The sequence below is a fragment of the Cornus florida genome, unplaced genomic scaffold, assembly GCF_030987335.1.
Source record: "Cornus florida cultivar Cherokee Brave unplaced genomic scaffold, ASM3098733v1 CherokeeBrave_3.0.0_Hap2_Chr09, whole genome shotgun sequence".
Taxonomy (NCBI): Eukaryota; Viridiplantae; Streptophyta; class Magnoliopsida; order Cornales; family Cornaceae; genus Cornus; species Cornus florida.
Genome location: NW_026775579.1, coordinates 43,476,451 through 43,485,114, shown reverse-complemented (window position 1 = coordinate 43,485,114; position 8,664 = coordinate 43,476,451). Strand labels below are relative to the sequence as shown.

General features: G+C 35.8%; 1 long non-coding RNA gene across 1 annotated transcript; it reads right to left on the bottom strand.

Annotated features, from left to right (window-relative positions):
- Nucleotides 1–293: 293 nt before the first annotated feature.
- On the bottom strand, nt 294–5,278 carry LOC132273766 (uncharacterized). Its single transcript, XR_009470245.1, has 4 exons — nt 4,889–5,278; nt 3,099–4,795; nt 2,083–2,128; nt 294–694 (listed from the first exon to the last, which is right to left on the bottom strand). It is a non-coding gene; the product is annotated as an uncharacterized LOC132273766 (long non-coding RNA).
- Between the last annotated feature and the right edge of the window lie 3,386 nt (nt 5,279–8,664).

The window sequence follows — 8,664 nt, the reverse complement described above, 5'->3', positions numbered from 1 at the left end:
AAAACTCTTTATGTTACACATTTTAGGTGTTTTAAAGAGTAGCTTATGAGGATAACTAATTCTGTGTCTAGATGTAAAGTTAATCATATGTTTAGCTAATTTTGTTTTATATGGAAAATGATAATTGGCTAAGAACTCTAGAAATTAAAAGTTTTTTGTCAATAGGTACAGGACAAGAGAGACTAGTGACTTTATTAAAGATTCAAACCCACTAAACTTCTAAAGTGTTGATTTTGATGGACACTAATAAAAAAAAATGGTCACTTAAGGCACGTGACCCCTATACACCGCAAAATTGGTCACTTAAAGGCACGTGACCCCCCTGAGCAGAGTATAAAAAGCATTAAAAATGTGCAATCATAAAAGAAATGCGTCACTTACAAATTTTGATGTACTTGATAGTCCATGCAATTGAAAATCTTGTAACATATGCGTCTTTCAAATCAAAGCCACGAATTTCAGGCCTATATAAGGGTACACTGGAATCAATGAGGTCAGTGATCCACACTCTCCAATAGTCAGAATCAAGTGGAGCAGAACCTATGAGAGAATCTGGATCCATTGAATCAATCACACACTTGGCGACAACTGATTTTGTCCTATGAAAATGCAATAGCTCACAAGACTTGCCGACCAAATCTTCAGAAGGTGAGACTTAATGTGAAGCAATGGGAGAGGACTGGTTGTTAGCATTCTGTCCAAAGCACAATAATGGAAAAAAAGAGAGTAAATAATGCTTCTCATAATTAGTGTTATAATTAGAGAGATATCGTATCAAATTTATAGAGATTTATTACCAAAGATTGAATTAGTTGCATCAATTGATCTTGCCTTTCCTCTTGTCTTTGGAATTTCTCATTCATTTCTTGATATTTTTGTTTTAATTCATTAATAGTCCTCTCATATTTTTGAGAACCACCATTATTGCTTATCTGCCCCTTAACCCAAAAAGAAATACCTTATTACTAGATATGTCTTAAATTTGCCCCTCAATCCAACTTTGAATAGACTCAGTAATGACTTTATTTTGGATGGTTAGAACATGAATCATCATTATTATCATCCTTGCCTTTATCCCATATAGATTGGGTCCTCCACATGAATTATCTTTTTCAATTCTTTCTTATTACATACCACCTCTTCTCTTATATTTAATTTACAAAATTCATTTTTATTAATTCAGCCCATGTAAGTTTTGGTCGGCCTTTAGTTTTCCTCTTCTAAGAGGTGCATCATCGGGTCCACTTTGAATATGGCCATAACACCTAAGTCTACTTTACCTAATTTTATCATTTGTAGGTGGTAAACTCAGTGTTCCCCTCACACATTCATTACAGATCTTATCTCTTCCAATTGCTACTATCATCCAATGTAGTATACTCATTTCTGTTATACGAATGCGTTGTTCTTGCGTCTTTTTCAACCTCCAACACCCCGCTCCATTTAATATAGCTAGACTACCAACTGTTCTATGGAGTTTTCCTTTTAATTTATTTTGTATTCTTTTGTCACAAAGGATACAATTAACTTGCCTCCATTTTGTCCACCCTGCTCCAATCAAACTTACTACATCTCCAGACATAATATATGTAATGCAAATTTGATAAAGTAACAAATAATGACAATATAGGTATTACAATTCAAGAACAATTAAAGTGTTACACAAAATAAATTTTCCTTAGACTAGACCAATTCTATCCTAATAAATCCACATACTTATGACTATAACATGAGGAATTCTATGTAAGAGTGTTTTGGATTTCTATATTCAGACAAATTCTATCCTAAACAGCTTGCAAAGTTTATAATTTTATATAGGAAACAACTATTTGGTATTTTATAATTTTATAAGTTTATAATTCTATCCTAAGGCTTGAAGTTTGTAAAGACAGATGAGATCATAGTTAGCAAGTGGTAAAGTTAGCAAATAGTAAAGTGAAATAATATTAGAGCGCCAAATTTCCACGCAATTTAATTTTACGTTGTAAGGATATTGGAGAGTGACCATGCTATGGTTCCCCGGACTCCAGATTGCCCACTACCCTTCATAGCAGAAATAAGTGACATAGAGAGATCACTTACATATACTCGCTCGGATTCTGATCAGCAGCCATTTCACTTTGACATCCTGCATTCCAGTTTGAATCACAGGGAAGATGAGGAAGTTACACTTACACATGCAGTGTAAACTATTTTGTTCTTGCTCCCCTTTTAACCATATACACAAAAGACTAAAAGAGTCAACTATTTTATTGCAGAGAATTAGAGCTTGTATTATAGATTTTTTTTTTTTCTTTCTATACTATGGCTTAACTATACTAATATAATTTGATTCCAAACTTGTAAGTTAAATAGCTTGTAACAACAGAATTTGACATACATATTAGAATGGCATGTTCAATGTCATAGTGATCAAAGTAGGATGAAATTTAATTTGTAGTCACTGGTTGGATAAAGGCAAGGATAATTAGTCATCTAAAATAATGGAACACATGGAAAATTATGTAGAAGCTTGGGAACAGTTGCTTCTATGCATATATGTTCATTTACTTCACTACTGTGAGATATTTGGTTTGTCATTGGTGAAGGATTCCCCTTTTGACACTGAAACCATTAAAGTTTCAGCTGGATACATTTAATGAATGATCCTAATTAAACACAAGTCATCTTTCATAGAATTGCAGGAATATGTAACACTTAAAAAACTGTGTCTGTTGCTTCTCATTTAGATGCTTTTTAAACAACTGAAACTACAAGATTTATTGTTATCTAATGATTGTTAGTAGCTGAATGACACTTACATTAAACTCATAAAAAAGGACAGATCAAACTTTTTTGCGAAATTATGGGTTTAGTCTAATCCTTTCTTTGGTTAATAAGAAACCAGATGAAAGGAAAGGAAATAATGCCACACCAACTCAACTGAGATCAGTCTTGTACATTTACTTGAGGGAGTTAAACAAATGAACCTGATGTTAATTTATTTTCACTCTTTTTTTTTTTTTTTTTTTTCTCTTCCCCTTAGTTTCCTCAAAACTAAATAGAGCTAGAAGGAAATGGAAAGAAGCAAATAAGAAGTGATGATAAGAGATACATACGTTATAAATGGAGAGGAGAACAGGTGAATCCAAAAGCTCAGCTGGGCTTAACAGAGAACAAAAAAATTTACATTATTCAACCATTAAACGATCAGCACATATATATAAAATAAAGAAAAATAATTATAAAAAAACCATTAGAGAATCCTCAATGAAAATTTTACTAGTTTTTTTTTATTGCAGAACATTTAACATCCGCACATTATCTGACTTTTCGCTTTTCACCAAGATTTTGGACAGACTATTGTTACTTAAAAAGTCAGAAAATGTGTTGATCTATATCGCAGCTGATTTTGACAGTAATCTGAAACCAAGAGCAGTGAATAGTTAACATCAATATATAACCAAATATGAAGGCAAAAAAAAAAAAAAAAAACTCAACAAAATTGCAATTACTAAGAAGAATAAAAGTAATAGAAGAAAGAAATAACAGAAGCTTGCTTTCAAAAGGTAAAATGAACACCTAACTGCCAATATGAAACAAATAAAGCCAAATGCAAGAGTTTTTGTTCCTGCCTTCATTTCACGGAACACTCTCCCCTTCCCTTCCCACCCAGCAAATGAAGGGAAAAAAAAATTTCAACACCCGATCCAAATCACGATCTAATGCTATTATATGGAATTTGCTATAACTGAAATTCTTTAATTAGATTAAGGCATTTTATCAAACAGCTCAGACTTATAGTTAGTAAAAACTTTATTTTAAAGACATTGAACAAGAAACCAAATAAATTTTTTTATTAAAAACTCATATACTATTATTTTAGACCAGCATTACCAACAACTATTTGTTATATTGATAAATTAATAGTCATAAATATGTATTTAGGGTGTAGATCATCTACATATATACACAGAATTTTTCAGCAATTAGCATTAGCATCATGCCACATCTGAGTGCTTGTGGACTTCTGGGAGAATTTAACCCTCAATTTCAACAGAACTATACAATGGCACTAAGCATTACAACAAAAAGATGTAATTAAAATCCAGAAATTACATCTAAAGGAGTATAATAAAGAAGAAGAAAAAATGTGAAACCAATCTTACAAGTCGCAACTGTCCACCACAACAATTATTAGAAAAAATAAAAAATTAAACCTTTAATAGGATAATAAAATCTCCAGCCCTTTGGCAATAAATCAATCAAACAGAACAATGTTAAGAGGAAAAATGATTAATCCAAAACAGCTTTATATAAATTACAATATATATATACATATATAAGCAATGAATGTATGAGCATTCAATTATAAGGATACAACAAAGGGCCATCGACAAAGACCCTGATAACAGTGAAGCTCCAATCCCATCAACTGACTCGTCCTTTCTCAGCTTTTCATCCTCAATCACAAACTCCTCCAACCTCTGTAACAAACTCTCCGCCCTCTGATTATGTGCAACCTCATTTGAAGACGAATCATAGACGTACTTGTACGAATTGAAGCCCGTGGCGATTACGACAACTTGATTGACTTGGTTGAAAAGTAGAATGGAGTTCAAGAATGAAAGGACCTGTGTGAATTCGTGAATATGAGAGTCGTTGGTGAATTAGGGGATATTAGTTTTAGAGAGAGAAAGTTAGGGTTTATAGAAAAGTTACGAGAGAGAGAGAGGAACTTGGAGAAGAGTGTTGGTTGCTGCACTCCAGAACAAAGGGTTTGTGTCCATTAAGGCCATGAGAGGGCGAACATCATCTACAATTACAGAATCAAACACGAATTTGTAAGAGAAACATTTATATATATAAAGATATGTGTGTGTAGAGAGAGAGAGAGAGAGGAGAAAACCTGCGTATTCCTTTGATAAAACTGGTGTCATACTTGTGTATTCATTGGGGCAAGCTGGTAACGCGGGCGATGGAAACTGAAAGATATGGGTTTTGATTTTTTTGAACAATCTGAAATATGGGTTTCGATATAGGTAATAGGTTTTGAACTTTTGATTCTAGCAGACAGATAGATAAACTGAAGTATATGGGTTTTGAAATTCTGATTCTTATAGATTTTGTAGTTTGTAGTTGCAGAGACAGAGAGAGGGCAAGTTTAGAGTTGAGAACGATAATAGAGATGGAGGCGATTTGGGAGGCTGATTTGATTCTTGTAGAGTTTGTAGTTTGCAGTCGCAGAGACAGAGAGAGGGCAAGTTCAGAGTTAAGAACGAGAATAAAGATGGAGGCATATGTGTCTGGTCTGAAATGATTTGCCCTAAAATTTTAAGATAGTAGCGGGAAGAAGACCCGCGTAAACCCTTATACTAAATTCACTCTCTATCACGGTGCCTGAATCATTTTAGAATATATTACTACCACGGTTTTTCATTAACCGTAGCAGAAAGAGCATGCCTAAATCTAAGTCACTTTCTTAATTCACTTTCTACCACGCTTACAAAATAATCGGGGTTAAATAAATTCACTTTCTACCACAGTTTTTTTATAACCAAGGTAAAAAATACAATTACTATCACGGTTTTTCCTTAACCATAGTAGAAAGGATCTTCTACCATGGTTTTAAAATAACCGTAGTAAAATATATACTTTCTACCACGATTATTTTAAAACTGTGGTAAAAAAAGCTTGGTAAAAAACTATTTTATTTTATTTTATTATTATTATTATTATTTTTTTTGTAGTGAATCCACGCACATACATATATATCTATACATATAAATGCACACACGACTCTTATTTGTATGTATCTTTGATTTTGGAGTAAGCTTTGGATTGAAATTAAAGCCAAAATCAAGCTGGGGGCGAGTTTCTTTATTGGCGTCTAGAGAGATTTGAGATTTGATAAAAGGCTCTATTGATTTCAGAAGTCACAATTCCATTCACTTAGGTTTTGGAAAACTTGCCAGTTGCGGATTAGTTCGATGACGAATAAAATTGCCGCAACTGATTCTTCCAAATTTTGGGCTTCAAGGTACTGTTGAATCAGTTTACCTAATTGTGTGAATATGAAAATCATCTGGCTTGATTGAATCGATTCCCTTCCTTCCAGAAGCTCCGACGAGAGCTCTGTTGAAGACCCAATCTGGCCAAAGTAACATTGAAGACCTATCTTGTCCAGAGCTCTGTTGAAGCATCCTGACCTGGTTCAATTCAGTCTAGTGAAGCATCCTGACCTGGTTCAACTGACAAGCCAAATGAGTGGATGACGATGGTGATATTGGTGTTTGGTTCGATTAGGGCTTTGCAATCGGTGTCGACAATGGTGGTGGTGTTAAGTTTAATTAGGTCTCTGTAATCAGTGCCGCATAGTGGTATTATTGGTGTTGGGTTTCGATTAAAATTAGTGATGGTGGTGGTGGATCATTTGCGTCTACCTGATTGCATCTGCCTAGATGCTTACTTAGGCTACAACCAAATAACTATGGACCCAAATGATAAAGCGAAAACTTCTTTTGTCATCAAACGAGGAATCTATTGCTATAAAGTCATGCCGTACGGACTAAAGAACGCTGAAGCTACTTATTAAAGGCTGGTCAGTAGGATTTTCAAAAATCAAATAGGGAAAACTGTAGAGGCCTATATTGATGACATGGTGGTAAAGAGTAAGAAGAAGGACAATCACCTAGAACACTTGCAAGATGTGTTTGGGGTGTTAAGGAGGTATAACATAAAGCTTAATCTAATTAAGTGCTCGTTCGGCGTAGGTTCTGGGTAGTTCCTAGGACATGTGGTTAATAACAGAGGAATTAAAGTAAGCCCGGTCTAAGCAGAAGCTCTGATCAAAAGTGCAGAACCAAGAACGGTCAAAGAGGTGCAAGCACTCACTGGTCGGATAGCCGCACTGAGTCGATTCTTTTCTAAGCTGTCAGATCACTGCAAACTGTTTTTTGATACAATAAGAGGCCATGGAAGGCAGGCCTGGGGGGATGATCAACGACTAGTACTGACTAGCTTGAAAGAATACATGCGGAACCCTCCAATCTTATCTGCCCCCGAACCAGGTGAAAAGCTTTTTATGTACCTTGGTGTGTCCAGCATTGTAACAAGTTTCGTTTTAATGCATTGCGAAGAAGGTAAGCAGTTCCCACTGTTCTATGTTAGCAAAATGTTGGCCGAGCCAGAAAGAAGGTATTCGAAGGCCGAACGAGTGATCCTATCATTGGTGAATGCAAAAAGGAAACTCAAGCATTATTTTGAATCCCATCCTATTGTCATTCTGACCACATTTCCTATGAGGATGATCCTGCATAAGCCAGATATGTCAGGAAGAATGACAAAGTAGGCCATAGAGTTGAGTTCACTTGATATTACGTATGAACCTAGAACAGCAATAAAAGGACAAGCAGTGGCTGATTTCTTGCTTGAGTGTGATGTAGAAGATTTAGAAGAAGACCTCAGAGGCTTTTCATGGAAGCTTTATGTTGATGGTTCCTCAAATTAGAACGGGGCAGGAATTGGGATCAAACTACAAACACTAGAAGGCATCACCCTAAGTTAAGCAATTAGACTCGAGTTCCGAGCAACTAATAATGAAGTAGAGTATAAAACATTGTTGGCAGGATTGAAATTGGCCAAAGAACTGAAGATCAAAAGTTTTGTTGCTTTTAGTGATTCACAACTGATCATCCAGCATGTGACTGGGACTATGGTACCAAAGATGAGACAATGGAGGCATACTGTTCCGCTGTTATGCGCGAAGCAAAAGACTTCGATCAGATTAAATTCATCCAATTGCCGAGGGAATACAATGAAGATGCCGATCGATTGGCTTGTAGTGCATCAAGTTCTGGAGAAACATTGGCAAGGGTTATACTAGTTGATGTGTTACGTCAGCCATCCATCTTTAAGGAACCATCCGGTTCGGACCATCGGCAAGTTAATGTCATACCATATGAGCTGAGCTGGATTGATCCAATCATGACTTTCATACGCGATGGTGTGTTACCCGAGCGGATAGATGAGGCAAGGAAAATCAGATCAAATGCTGCAAAGTATGCAGTTATGCACAATCTATTGTATAGAAGGTCTTTCTCGAGACCATACTTGAAATGCGTAATCCCCACGGAGGCTGGGCAGATCTCGTGAATAATCCATGAGGGTGTATGTGGCAATCATTCAGGAGGGAGGTCTCTGGCGCATAAAGTAATGACACAAGGATATTTCTGGCCGAACATGTCACGAGATGCAAATGAATTCTCTAAAAGATGGGATAGGTGCCAAAGGTTTAGACCACTGATCCACCAAACACTTGAAGATTTGCACGTAATGGCCCAATCATGGCCTTTCGTACAATAAGGGATGGATGTGGTTGGCCCTATGCCGACTATGAGATCATAGAATAAATACGTTTTACTTGCAATAGATTATTTTACCAAATGGGTGGAGGCAGAGCCATATCTGAGTGTAACCCAGACTCAAGTAAGACTCTTTATCTGGAGTAATATCATTTGTCATTTTGGTGTACTAAGATCAATTGTTATGGACAACGGAACCAATCTGGGTAGTAAGCAAGTGAGGGATTTACTAGATAAATATGGGATCAATCAGAAGTTGGCAGCAGTCAGTCATCCGCAAGAGAACGGTCAAGCTGAAATTACTAACAGAATAATCTTCGCT